Here is a 15,313-nt window from a genome sequence, read left to right on the forward strand (position 1 = left end):
TAATGAAGCTGTTACAAAAAAAGAAAATATTTTATATGCACTTAGAAACAAAATAAATTCTTTGATAATCGGGGGTCCGGGGAGGAACTTATGGTATTTCATCAAAACTCATCCAAAACTGATTCTTCTCTGGTCCAGCCTCTTCTCCCAGACACCCTTAACTCAGCAAATGACCCCAAACTCTTACACAGCTAGAAAGCTGTGAGTGATCCTCGATTTCTCCTTTCCCTGCACCATCCCCAAAATCCAAATTCATCAGCAACTCCTGTCCATTACGTCTCCCAAACGCACCACACACCTCACCCCTTTATGCTCATCTTCAATGCCACCATCTCTCAAATCATCATCCAAACCATCACCCTCCCTCAATTCTGACTGCTCATGCTCCCATTCTTGCCATCCTCTGTTCCATTTGCAATGCCTGGCAGGTTATCATTTCACAACATATGTCAGCTCCTGGCTTTTCACGGCAGACAATTCTCTGGTTGCATATGACAGGGATTGAAGGTCCACCCTTCCTCTTGCGTCCAGTGCTCTGCTCATGATGACCCCCCTCGGCTACTCCAGGCCCGCTGTGCTCCCTTTCATCCTCAGCTATGCCAAAGCCTTTTTCCCCTCCAGGCCTTTGCTCTTGCTGTTCCCTCTTCCTGGGCCACTCTTCCTTCACATCTTGGCATGACTGACAGGCTGTGAGTCATCCTTTAAGGGTGCCAACTCAGGCCTCTCTCAGAGAAGAGACACTTGAGAACCCTGTGTAGAGGGGCCCCACCCAGTTCCACCTTATCTCATCCAGTGTTCATGTGATAGCACTGCTTGGAAATTGTAGTTACCTCGTTTGTTTGTCTACTCTGTTCTCATCTGCCTTACCCATCAGAAACTGGCTGGCTCACATTTATTTTTAATGAAAAAGTGAATGAAAGTCATAGAAATTTCTACATTTTAAAACTTGTTAGAGAAGGATCCAGCAAAGCAGACTGCAAAGGAGCTATGCACCTGAGAATTCCCCAGGAAGAAACATTGATGATCATGGACAAATCAGAATCACAGCATCCCAGTAAACCTGCCAAAGACCTCACAACTACTTGTGTAGTTGCTGAACAAAACAATACAACAGCATACAAAACAAAGATAATATCAATAAGATTTTATAGAGCTTAAATTCATAATATTGAGTACTGTACAATTAATTTCACCACTTATTATCTTACTTTGAATTCGACATTTGGGGATTTCCCTCACACATAATTCCGAAGAGATATTTATAATTTTTTTCTGCTTTGTGTGTAGATTATATTAATTAGTGAAGCATTTTTCTTCTGAGTGTGGTTCCCCAGCTAAAAGCTGAATCATTTTCTAAACCTAAATATCTCAGAGTTCTTGAGTCACTTTTTCCAAGTTATAACTCAAAGAAGCTGGCAATTCATGTACATTCTTCATTCTTCTTCTTCTTCTTTTTCTTTTTTTTTTTTTTTTTTTTTTGAGACAGAGTCTTACTCTGTTGCATAGGCTAGAGTGAAATGGCACAATCTTGGCTCACTGCAACCTCCGCCTCCCAAGTTCAAGCAATTCTCGTGCCTCAGCCTCCTGCGTAGCTGGGATTACAGGCATGTGCTACCACACCTGGATAATTTTTATATTTTTAGTAGAGATGGGGTTTCACCATGTTGGCCAGGCTGGTCTCGAACTCCTGACCTCAGGTGATCTGCCCACCTCGGCCTCCCAAAGTGCTGGAATTACACACGTGAGCCACCGTGCCCAGCCTGCATGTATATTCTTCTTAAAAAGTTGGTCACATGTTCTGGAGGATTCAGATCTACAGCTTCCTAAGTTCTTGTTTTTTCAGTCTCTGAACCACGCTGTTGAAGAACCCGACTCAGGAGGTCTGGACGAGGCCAACGTATCTGTACATCTGCAACTCCAAGGGTATTCTGACATGAAGTCAGGATTGAAAAACATTTCTGTAGGCCAGGCACTATGAAAAGATCAGGTCACAGCGATACAAAGATGACCGGGATTTGGTGCTACCCTAAAGGAGGTCATCTTTTCTAGGGGTCAGGGGCACAGTAATGCAAACACGTATTTCAGTGCCATGTGATAAATGCTATGCGCACTTTTACTATTGGAGCACAGAGATAAAGCTCTCTCCAAGCTGGAGTCACATTTGTTCTGGAATAACCAAGGAATTTTGAAGACAAAAAAGCAATGGAGGAAGGGGCGCTCTTAATTTTATTTGCAATGTTTTGTGTTTCCAAATCACTTTTCATACCTGCCTTTTGAAAGCGGCATCTCCTTTCCCGCCCGTTAACGAATTGCTGCGAGTCTGAAACTGGTCCTAACTGGCCTATTTTGCTTTAGAGCTTGGTTTGCTAAAATGATAATAATGAAAGAACTGACCAGCTTTATAAAATGGGATCCAGACTACATCCTATGTGAGGGAGGGGAGACCAACTTCCCCTGGTTTTCTGTGGCCCAGTGTTGTGGAGTTGCCTGGAGCTACTACAGGAGGGATCAAGGACTTTAATAAAAGTGAGGAGTGGTAGATCGTTTTGAAGATAGAAAGTGACTAACTATAGAGAACAAGAGTTAGCACAGCTTTGCTTTTAAAACATTCAGGTTCTATGAACCCAGTGAGATGTCCAGGGAAATTCCTAGAGGGGTCTTTCCAGATTGGAAACAGGTACTGTCTTTGTCATTTACAACAACCAATTGTGTACCAGTGTATAGCTTCTAAGAAATCTAGATTATGGTAGTTTTGAATTCCTTTGTAGAATACAATGCCTAAATAGACACACATTTACAATACGCACAGCTGTTATAAATCTAGCTACAGCTAAATCTAACAATAAACTGTTTCCTCTTTAAAGATTCTGCACATACATTTCAAAAGCCTTTGAAAACGTGTTCCTACGGTTGGACTTCAAAAGAGGATATATCTTTCAGATATGCTCACAGATCTGGTAGAAGTCAAGTTGAAACATTTTTTGGAAATAAAGGTTTGAATCCGACTGCACAATTAGCTGTATCAATGTGGGCAACTCCTTAATCTCTTTAGGCCTTAATTTTACTATTTATCAAACTAAGATAGCAAACCCTGCCTACGAGGAAAATTAATTAATTATTTAAAATTGGGTAGGTTTTTTTTTTTTTTTTTTTTTTTTTTTTTTGAGACGGAGTTCTGCTCGTTACCCAGGCTGGAGTGCAATGGCGCGATCTCGGCTCACAGCAACCTCCGCCTCCTGGGTTCAGGCAATTCTCCTGCCTCAGCCTCCCAAGTAGCTGGGATTACAGGCACGCGCCACCGTGCCCAGCTAATTTTTTGTATTTTTAGTGGGGACGGGGTTTCACCATGTTGACCAGGATGGTCTCAATCTCTTGACCTCGTGATCCACCCGCCTCGGCCTCCCAAAGTGCTGGGATTACAGGCTAGAGGCACCGCGCCCGGCCAAAATTGGGTAGTTTTAAAAGGAATGGGTATCTGGAGCACACGTCACTAGTCTTTCCACTTTTGCTTTACAATTTTGCCGAAGCAAACAGTTGTTTTAGAAAGCGGAAACCAGCAACCCGAAATGCGGCCATATCTCACATTATAATATTCAAATACATGCCAAAGACAGACACAATTTGGCAACACAGAACTAGAGAAACAGGCCGGTCTGAGCATAACTTGAATTTTTTCTGGTGCGAAACTCAGAAGTCCAAAAATGACCTTATTTGCCTTTAGTCTTGAGTTGACCTTTCTTCTTTAAAAGGCATCCTTGCCCTTCCGTCGTTTCATTTTCTGTCAATTTCCAAATGTTCTCCGAGAAAAATACAACCTCTGAAATTCATCAAAAAATAAATAAATAAAAACTCTCTAAATCAATCACTAAATAAGAGAAAAATAGAACTTCGTAAATCTGTTCAGGCTTTTAAAAATTGTCTCTCCTGATGGAGACTGGGGGATGATAGCGTGACGCTGAGACCACAGAGTGGGTCAACAGCGGCATCTAGTGTTCGATCGGAATCCTGCAAAGCCTCTCGTTGGAAATGGGAGGATCCGTTTGCTATTGTAAGAAGCAAATCAGTTACATTTATCCACCCATGGAGATCATTGAGAAGCACTCACCCTAATGTTTATGGTGCTGCTTCCACAGATGTTCACAGAAGAAGAACGTTCTAATTCCAGAGAGACCGAACATGACACAGGTTTGGCGTTCATCTCACTCCCATCTCAGCCTCACCCCCTCAGACTCAAACTCAAAGACAGAAACTATGTGCCTGAGAGTCCCTGAAGGGGAGAAGCCCTCTAGGATGATTTAACAGCCTTCTCAGGAGTAAACGGAATAGATTGTGTTAATTTTTGGAAATAATCCTGCTTTTGCCTTAACATTTTTATGGACACCCTGAACTCTTCAGTGAATAGTGAATTCTGAGGAAACTGTTTAATCAGCTACAATCTACAAATAAAGGATGATTTTGGATCTACGTATGCCAGTGATTTTTACCATTTTTTCCCCAGCAATTAAATTCTTTAAGTGAAAAACATGAGATATTTGGAATAGAAATGTTACAAAGAAGAGATACATATATATAACCTATAGCCGCTCTCCAGGGCTAGTGTAGAAAAACTAGATCTATAGCCACTCAGCCTTCCAGAACCCCCACCCTTCTCTTGCCTCTCCTCACCCCACTCCCCTTGGCCTCCCGCTCTGTTCCCCCAGCCCCACGCCACTCCCAGCTTCTGAGGCTTATCTGCAGAAACCTAGGTCCTCCTAGAATAACACAAGCCTTTTAAACTTGGATCTGTTTTCTTTCGAGACAAGTGACAGAGAAACACCCACAGACCTGGGCGAAGGATACAAGGTATATTAATATAAACAAAGATGTAACCAGCAGACACAGAAAGCTACAAAAAGCAGGAGACAGCAGGATTTCTCTAGTTAGAAAGACAAGCTTCCCTTGTTTTCTATACCCACTAAGGCACCCTGCCTTCATCCTCACCACTTTGCTGATGGCACCACATCTTCAACTGAGGATGCCATCAGATCCTTTGGGAAATCCTCTCTGCCATTCTGGGAGATTTTTTTTTCTCCTGAGCCCTCCCAGGGGCTGCCCACCTCTCTGCCCATAGATGCAAGTTACTAGTGACAGTGCCAGCAAAACTCTGAAGGTTGACTGAAAGGAGAGTCAATGGGCAGTATCCCATAGCCAATTTTCCAGGCACAACACAATTCTAACTGTCTCATCCTTCAGGCCTGCCTGTGACACCTTCCTAACACCACGTGTCTTGGAGTTTCCTCTATAATTATTCAGTCATTCACTTCTTCCTTCACTGAGAAAGCATAGTCAGACATATTCCAAACTACCCAAACCAAAGGCCAGCATTTGTTATGGTTGGAAACTATGTGTTTAATCCCAGCACTTTGGGAGGCCGAGGTGGGTGGATCACCTGAGATCAGGAGTTCAAGACCAGCCTGGCCAACATGGTGAAACCCTGACTCTACTAAAAATACAAAAAATTAGCCAGGTGTGGTGGTGACAGCCAGTAATCCTAGCTACTTAGGAGGCTGAGGCAAGAGAATCACTCTAACCCAAGAGGCAGAGGTTGCAGTGAGCTGAGATCACGCCGTTGCATTCCAGCCTGGGCAACCAGAGCGAAACTCTATCTCAAAAATTAATTAATAAATAATAATAGTATCTTCTAAACAACAACAAAAATCCTGGAAGCCAGCTCTTATAGCTAAAATGTCATTTGTATGGCTTATCAGAGAATAAAATGAAGATTCCTCTCCATCTCTTTCACTCAGTAAACTATGTGTCAGATGTATGTCATTCTTACTCGAAGCTTATTAATGATAGGTAACACTAAGCAATTGCTACAAGACAGGCTTTCTTCTCAACACTTCATCTTAGGATTTCTCAACCTCAGCGTTACTAGTATTTCGGGAAGTACAGTTCTCTGTGATGGGGCCTGTATTACTAGTGTTTCGGGAAGTACAGTTCTCTGTGATGGGGCCTGTATTACCAGTGTTTCGGTATGTACAGTTCTCTGTGATGGGACCTGTATTACCAGTGTTTCGGGAAGTACAGTTCTCTGTGATGGGGCCTGTATTACTAGTGTTTCGGGAAGTACAGTTCTCTGTGATGGGGCCTGTATTACTAGTGTTTCGGGATGTACAGTTCTCTGTGATGGGGCCTGTATTACTAGTGTTTCGGGAAGTACAGTTCTCTGTGATGGGGGCCTGTATTACTAGTGTTTCGGGATGTACAGTTCTCTGTGATGGGGGCCTGTATTACTAGTGTTTCGGGATGTACAGTTCTCTGTGATGGGGGCCTGTATTACTAGTGTTTCGGGATGTACAGTTCTCTGTGATGGGGGCCTGTATTACTAGTGTTTCGGGATGTACAGTTCTCTGTGATGGGGCCTGTATTACTAGTGTTTCGGGATGTACAGTTCTCTGTGATGGGGCCTGTATTACTAGTGTTTCGGGATGTACAGTTCTCTGTGATGGGGCCTGTATTACTAGTGTTTCGGGATGTACAGTTCTCTGTGATGGGGGCCTGTATTACTAGTGTTTCGTGATGTACAGTTCTCTGTGATGGGGGCCTGTATTACTAGTGTTTCGGGAAGTACAGTTCTCTGTGATGGGGGCCTGTATTACTAGTGTTTCGGGAAGTACAGTTCTCTGTGATGGGGCCTGTATTACCAGTGTTTCGGGATGTACAGTTCTCTGTGATGGGGCCTGTATTACTAGTGTTTCGGGATGTACAGTTCTCTGTGATGGGGCCTGTATTACTAGTGTTTCGGGAAGTACAGTTCTCTGTGATGGGGCCTGTATTACTAGTGTTTCGGGAAGTACAGTTCTCTGTGATGGGGCCTGTATTACTAGTGTTTCGGGAAGTACAGTTCTCTGTGATGGGGGCCTGTATTACTAGTGTTTCGGGATGTACAGTTCTCTGTGATGGGGCCTGTATTACTAGTGTTTCGGGAAGTACAGTTCTCTGTGATGGGGCCTGTATTACTAGTGTTTCGGGATGTACAGTTCTCTGTGATGGGGCCTGTATTACTAGTGTTTCGGGATGTACAGTTCTCTGTGATGGGGCCTGTATTACTAGTGTTTCGGGATGTACAGTTCTCTGTGATGGGGGCCTGTATTACTAGTGTTTCGGGAAGTACAGTTCTTTGTGATGGGGCCTGTATTACTAGTGTTTCGGGATGTACAGTTCTCTGTGATGGGGACTATATTACTAGTGTTTCGGGATGTACAGTTCTCTGTGATGGGGCCTGTATTACTAGTGTTTCGGGAAGTACAGTTCTCTGTGATGGGGCCTGTATTACTAGTGTTTCGGGATGTACAGTTCTCTGTGATGGGGCCTGTATTACTAGTGTTTCGGGAAGTACAGTTCTCTGTGATGGGGCCTGTATTACTAGTGTTTCGGGATGTACAGTTCTCTGTGATGGGGGCCTGTATTACTAGTGTTTCGGGAAGTACAGTTCTCTGTGATGGGGGCCTCTAACTCACCTGGTAGGATGTTTAGCAGCATCCCTGGTCACCCACCACATAAGAATTGCTTTCCCCAACTCCTGCTCCAGTTGTGACAGCTGAGAATGTCGCTAGATATGGCCAAGTGTTCCCTGGGGAGCAAAATCGTTCCCCTCCCCTGTTATATAAGAATCACTACCTTGGCCAGGCACAGTGGCTCATGCTTGAAATCCCAGCACTTTGGGAGACCAAGGCAGGTAGATCGCTTGGGTACAGGAGTTCAAGACCAACATGGTGAAACCCCATTTCTACTAAAAAATACAAAACATTTGCTAGGCTGAGTTAGGAGGATCACTTGAGCCTGGGAGATCGAGGCTTCAGTGAGCCCTGATAATGCCACTGCACTCCAGCATCATTTGAGCATCATTTTGAGCAAGACCCTGTCTCAAAAAAAAGTACTGCCTTATAATTATATAATTCATGCAAAAATCTGTACAGATTTATTTCTCCTGTTTTAAGTTGACAAAACCAAAGCACAAAAAGTTGTATGACTTTCCCAACTTTACACTAAACTCATCTTAGAATCCAGCAGTCCAGCTCCAGGGCCTGTGTTCTCCACCACTCTGCTCCATCCTCCTCTAAATTCCAAGTCCCAGCTTATTAACCAGAATCAGCAGAACTCTCAGAAGAGCTGGTAATTTCCCTGGCACCATCACTGTCTTGGGTGGATGTGCTGCCCCTTCCAGAGGTCTGGACAGCAAAAAGAAAAACAAGAATTAAATCAGATCTTTTCAACCTTGCCCTCATGTTGTGAAACGACATTTTTCAGGACATATTAGCTGAGAAGTTACTGTAAAGTTTCAAGAGCAGTCTCAAAACAATTTCTGTAGCTTCGTCTCAACTCACTGTGGCCACCCCCACAGCCTTTAAATTCCTTCCAAAATCTTTGGGCCCCTGATTTACTCAGACACCACAGTGGGATTTTAGTGGGTGATAGAGCCTCTACATGTGGCATTTTAGTGGGTGCTATCTGAATTGATCAATTCCCATGCATTAGCTCATTTAAACCTTATAATAAGTATTTTACCCATTTAACTATAGGGGAATCCAAGGATTGCAGTGGTAAATAACTTGCCCAAGGTCATTCACATTATTAGTCAGTGTTCCTCCAAAAAACAGAACCAAAAGGAGAAATCTATCTATCCAACTATCCATCCATCCATCCATCCATCCATCTATGGTCCATAAGACATTTTGATACAGGCATGCAAGCATAATAGTCACATCATGGGAAATGGGGTATCCATCCCTCAAGCATTTATCCTTCATGTTACAAACAATCCACTTATACTCTTTTAGTTATGTTAAAATGTACAGTTAAACTATTATTGCCTGTAGTCACTCTGTTGTGCTATCAAATACTAGATCTTATTCATTTTTTTTATTTGTACCCATTAATCATCCTTGCCTTCCCCTCAAACCCCCTCCACATTACCCTTCCCAGCCTCTGATAACCATTCTACTCTCTATCTCCATGAGTTCAATTGTTTTGATTTTTAGATCCCACAAATAAGAGCAATGTTTGTCTTTCAGTGCCTGGTTTATTTCACTTAACATAGTGACCTCCAATTCCATCCATGTTAGTGCAAATGACAAGCTCTCATTCTTGTGTATATGCACATTTTCGTTATCTATTCATCTGTTGATGGACACTTAGGTTGCTTCCAAATCTTGGCCATTGTGAGCAGTGTTGCAACAAACATGCAAGTGCAGATTTCTCTTCAAAAACTGATTTCCTTTCTTGTGAGTATATAAATGGTGGGATTGTCAGATCATGTGACAGCTCTATTTTTAGTTTTTTGAAGACCCTCCACACTGTTCTCCGTAATGGTTGTACTAATTTACATTCCCACCAACAGTGTGTGAGGGTTCCCTTTTCTCCACATCCTTACCAGCATTTGTTATTGCCTGTCTTTTGGAAATAAGCCCCATTAGCCATCTTCAGACATGCCTGAATCCTTGAGTGGACACATCAATCTTTCTCCAAATGGGCTCTGGAGATCACCTGCATCAAACTATCCTGGAGCAGGGAGCATGAAAACTGTGTAGTTTCTCAGGCAGGTGATCAAGTTCAGCAGCAGCATCCGAGGTCACCTTGTTAATGTGTAACCTTGACATGCTGTGATGAAAACGACACTTCATCTCTGTGGCCTTCCTCCTAGTCTAATTGTAAGAAAAGTATCAGACAAATCCCAACTGAGGCATATTTTACAAAGTAGTTGACCAGTACTCCTCAAAAATATGGACAGTCCAAGACAATATCATGTCCCAGAAGAGGAAGACATGAGACATGACAACTAAATGTAATGTAGCATTAGGTAAAAACCAAGGAAATAGGAATAGAGTATAGCCTTTAATTAGTAATGATGTATCAGTATTGGTTCACTAGATATGACTATCTTACCATACTCATGTGAGGTGTTAGTAAGATGGAAAGCAGGCCTGGGGCATACAAAAACATTCTATACAATCTTTGCAAATGTAAAACTATTCTAAAATAAAACTCTATTAAAATGCCTATTTTCAGACCTCATGCTAGTCCTACAGAATTAGACTATTGCGAGGGGGATGCAGGCACCTGCATATCTAACAAGACTCCCAGGTTTGAAAACTAATTTAAGCTCAGCTGGAACTCCTACTTCACTTAAAGGCAAGACCCTTGCACCCCCCTGCTCAGTTGCCTAAAAGAAAGGTGCAGAAGCTTCAACAGAGACAAAATTCAGGATACTAAAGAGTAGATATTCAGCTTCTAGAATACAGCAGCCAGTTCCTCTGTCTCATGTATTTTATTGCCATCCAGTATCTCTGAATAGAAATCACCAGTTCAATGTTTTGTCCCAGAATTGCACTTGAACCTCTTGCAGTAATGATGCCAATAATAAAATATTTTTATTGGCATCATTACCGCAAGTTATGATGAGGAGTTAAAAATCTCTAATAAGATATTTAAACTACACTTTTGCACTCTGTCATTAACAAAGCAAAACATTTGATGTTTGATTTTGCCCGCATCTCAGCTCACCACTATATCTCTCAAAAAGTAACAAAACCGATATTTATAAAGTTTTCCGTGGCTCCGGAAATTTTTCATCAGGCTTGAAAGAGCCAAGTAACTATTTCTCCATAACAGATTTCTAACACGAATATAACGAAAATGCTGCCATTCCTTACTTGAATTAAGATGCATCAGGACCAAATTCTCTTGCAAAATGTAGCAACAACATGCAGCAACATGCAAACAGAGCCTGATGAAGTGGGAAGAAAATAAACTTGAGATCATAGTCACAGGTAGTAGACAATGTTACAGTTACTTATTAGCTTTGTGACTTCGGAGAAGTAACCTGACCTCACATTAGCAAAAATGATCAGTTTGGAAGAGAGGGCTTGTAAGATCAATTTGAATTTTGGAGTTTTGACTCTGGAATCCCAAAGCCCCAGGAGTTAGTCTTGCACCCAATATTACAGTGGTAAATCTGGTATTTGTAAACTCAAAATAATTTAGAACATAATTCAGAAATGAATGATAAGAGGTAAATGTAAAACTTGAGCAGTCTTAGTCCTTGAGAATTATATCCCACAACATGAATTCAGCCAGTATCAAAGGCATTCAAAGATGCCTTTCAATCCATTTTGCCTCTATTACAGATGCTGTCATGTGAGACAGAGACCCAAGGATAAAAACTGACAAGTAGTAGAGAACAGAAAAGCCCCATAAAACAGATGTTTTAAACATGAAGCAGGTGTTGATGTTTATTTATACCTGGCTGCCACATAGATTGACATTGTTAAAATTTCAAAGTAAGAGTTCCTCCCCATAGACAAGGGACAATGAAAACAAATAGTCAAGTCACAAAAGAAACAAAAGTGATAAACAAGCATATGGAATAACATTCACTCTAAGTAATACACATGCAAATTAAATCAACAAGGAGGTACCAATTTTTTTCCTTACCAATTTTTCTTACTAGTGTATATTTCAATGACAACAAAGATACAGTGAAACTATATTCTCATACATCACTGCCAAGTGATAGAGTAAATTTGTACGGGTCTTTTGGAAAATAAATGATGAGCATAAAGAATTATTTACATATTCATGACCTTTGATTCTGTAATTTCACTAAGAACACAGGACAAAGCAATATGTGTGAAGATGTTCACTGCAGAGAAAAATTGGAAACAGCCTCTAAAAGTCCAAAAATTGATGAAAGACTGTAAACTTTGTTACATCTACTCAAATGTTATATAGCTTTGTAAAAATGATGTTTTCAAGGGCTATTTAGTAACATAAAATGTTTATGACCTATGAAATGTGGTAAACAATCAGATCATATATATGACTTTGGTTTATACAATGTTTTTTTAAAATTTAATTTAGCGAACATTTTCATACTGAGAAAATTGACACAAAAATATGTTTTTTGGCTCTACTCAAAAAATCAGAATAACTGGCAAAACTGAGCCCTTGTACATGACAATTATTTGCAGCTTATTAATTATTCCCTTTAGGACAAAAAAAACACATAACCCCCTTTGATCCATAGTCCCAATCCAGTGGCTCTTGGAAGCATTTGAGTTCATAATCCCTGACCTAAATTTAAAAATCAGGGTTTAAAATTATACATATAGGCCGGCACAGTGGCTCAAGGCTGTGATCCCAGCACTTTGAAAGGCTGAGGTGGGCAGGTCAGCTGAAATCAAGAGTTCGAGACCAGCCTGGCCAACATGGTGAAACCCCCGTCTCTACTAAAAATACAAAAATCCCAGTTACTTGGGAGGCTGAGGCAGGAGAACTGCCTGAAGCTGGGAGGCGGAGGTTGCAGTGAGCCAAGTCGTGCCACTGCACTCTACAGCCTTGGCAACAGAGCAAGATTCCATGCCAAAAAAAAATTATACATATAAATTTTAAATACGCACATAAAAAAAGAATGAAATATCCCAAGTTGCTATATGAATGGTTGGTTGCCTTACACTTCTGATATTATAGTTGATTTTTCTTTGCTTTTTTAAAAATTTTCTTCACCACTTTTTTAATTTGGAAAATGGGTTAGAAATTAGAAATTAGAAACTTGAGCCAATGTGATCACTCAGTAAATGTCTAGTCTTTTAGTAAATACCAATAATCTCAAGCAACAAAAAAAGACAAGTGAAGACCATATATTTGTTTCCCATTAGGCTGGTAACCAGGTGGTATGTAAAAGTGAAAGCAAGTGATGGCCCAAATTCTTCTAAACATGCAACACTTAGTGGCCAGAAAGTCTACCTTTGCTTCTGTAATCCCAAATAAGTCCTCCTTTCTGTTCTCGGGCACAAATATTGAAATAAAACTTTCTCTTTTTTTTTTTTTTTTTTTGAGACGGAGTTTTGCTCTTGTTACCCAGGCTGGAGTGCAATGGCGCGATCTCGGCTCACCGCAACCTCCGCCTCCTGGGTTCAGGCAATTCTCCTGCCTCAGCCTCCCAAGTAGCTGGGATTACAGGCACACACCACCGTGCCCAGCTAATTTTTTGTATTTTTAGTAGAGACGGGGTTTCACCATGTTGACCAGGATGGTCTCGATCTCTCGACCTCGTGATCCACCCGTCTCGGCCTCCCAAAGTGCTGGGATTACAGGCTTGAGCCACCGTGCCCGGCCGAAATAAAACTTTCAATGAAACAGGAGCGAGTTTCATCCTTAGGGAGACACAGTATTCCAATAATAAGATCCGACCACATATTGTCAGGTGTGTGAAGTAGACAGATAAAAAACAAATAGAGCTCTAGGCCTTGAGTACTGCTGGGTTTGACAGATTTTTACTATCTTCTTCCTAAGAAAAAGGTGATGGAAACCAGACAGTCTTTCTAGTTAACCACTTACCTTAACTACTACTCATTTCATAAACAGAAAAGCATTCTTACTATCCTTTACACAACTTAATAAACTTTCTGGTGTAAATTTTGATGAAGATAATTGAAATGATTAAGCAACCATCTCTAGAAAGCAGATTCCTGATTAGGATATTTCAAATGCTAACTACAAGTCTCTAGAATATGTAATAAAGTTCAGTAACACATAGGCATATTCCACACTACTCATGTTGAAAAATGTTTAAAGTGGCCTGGCGCGGTGGCTCAAGCCTGTAATCCCAGCACTTTGGGAGGCCAAGGCGGGTGGATCATGAGGTCAAGAGATCGAGACCATCTTGGTCAACATGGTGAAACCCCGTCTCTACTAAAAATACAAAAAATTAGCTGGGCATAGTGGTGCATGCCTGTAATCCCAGGTACTCGGGAGGCTGAGGCAGGAGAATTGCCTGAACCCAGGAGGCGGAGGTTGCGGTGAGCCGAGATCGCGCCATTGCACTCCAGCCTGGGTAATGAGTGAAACTCTGTCTCAAAAGAAAAGAAAAGAAAACAAAACAAAAATGTTTAAAGAAAATTGCTGCATAAAACTTACAGATGTTGGTTTTTGAAAAAGTAATGATCTATAGGCCTAAGCTTTCTCTAGCTATTATGCCATAATTTTATTTTTGTATTTCTAATTCAATTCTCTCCAGATGTATTCTCTTTCAATACTTAGAACATAGGTGAGAAACAGTATCAAATAAATCCCATAGAGCTAATAAGTTATCAAACGGTGAGATTCAGGCTAGAATCTGGTTCCCTGACTTAATTCTCCATAACTCAGTGTTCTAAATCCGCACGTTAAGTGACTTGAAAACTGGATACCCAAATGTCCATCCAGAGTATGTCCAAACAGAAGATGGAAGAATATTCTAGAAGTTAATAACACTTGCTGAAACGTTGTAAATAGCAAGTCCAAAGTGGCTAGCCATTCATCCTGTACATAGTTGTGATTTAGAAGTTATGAGAGTATACTCCCTTCATTGAAAAATATTTCTTGTGATACTAGTAATAAAAAGTGATCCAAGGGAATGAATAAATATATTAATTCAATGGAAAGGAAGCCAGGGTTGTACCATGATCCCACTCTGGGCATTGGAAAGTAGTCAGATAAATTGGTTTCTGCTGCTATCAGTGCAATTCTCTTCCAAAAGTTATTGCCAGTAGTCAGATAACTCCCATGGAAACTTGTATTTAATGTCTTCACTAAATAAAGGAAATTTTAAGATGGTCTTGAAAAACCATCACATTGGAAAACATGTGATAGTGATTGTATTGGCAACTCAGATACTGTCACAGTTGGGTTCCCTGGGGGAAATTATTTTGAAATGGAGATTGGCATGCAAGAAGTCTATTAGCAAATTGCTGTGGAGGACAGAAGGAAGACAGCCTTGGGGAAAGGGAGAGATGTTATTAAGATGGAGTCACAACAAAAGCCTCAGCCCATCTAATAGGGAACTCTGTGTGTGTCCATCATAAATATAATCTTTTCTATCTCAAGTGAATATAGTTTTTGATCTACCATTCTGATGGGAAGGGAAAGAACACATTTGATAGATCAATGGCCACAAACCATGTAGCTGATACTGTCTTAAACGGTTCTAGCCAAGGTTTATATCTAGTACAGACACTGAAGTTACAGTAACTACTTAGCTGAATTTTCAATAGTCCACTGTCATCCTCCAGTGTCTTGTTTTTACCGAGGTCAGAGTGGTAAATTAAATGGAATTATAAGGCTCAACGTTCCCACACCCTTTAGGTCTTGAAGGGCAGCACTAATCTCTGCCTTCCCATGGGATGGAACATTAATTTTGGTTTACTATCTTGGCCAGGAGGTGGGGCAGTTTCAGAGTCTTCCACATGGCTTTCTCTTTAAGACAATTCTAACACACACACCAAGAAAGGAA

This window comes from Callithrix jacchus, chromosome 6 (genome assembly GCF_049354715.1).
Source record: "Callithrix jacchus isolate 240 chromosome 6, calJac240_pri, whole genome shotgun sequence".
Lineage (NCBI taxonomy): Eukaryota > Metazoa > Chordata > Mammalia > Primates > Cebidae > Callithrix > Callithrix jacchus.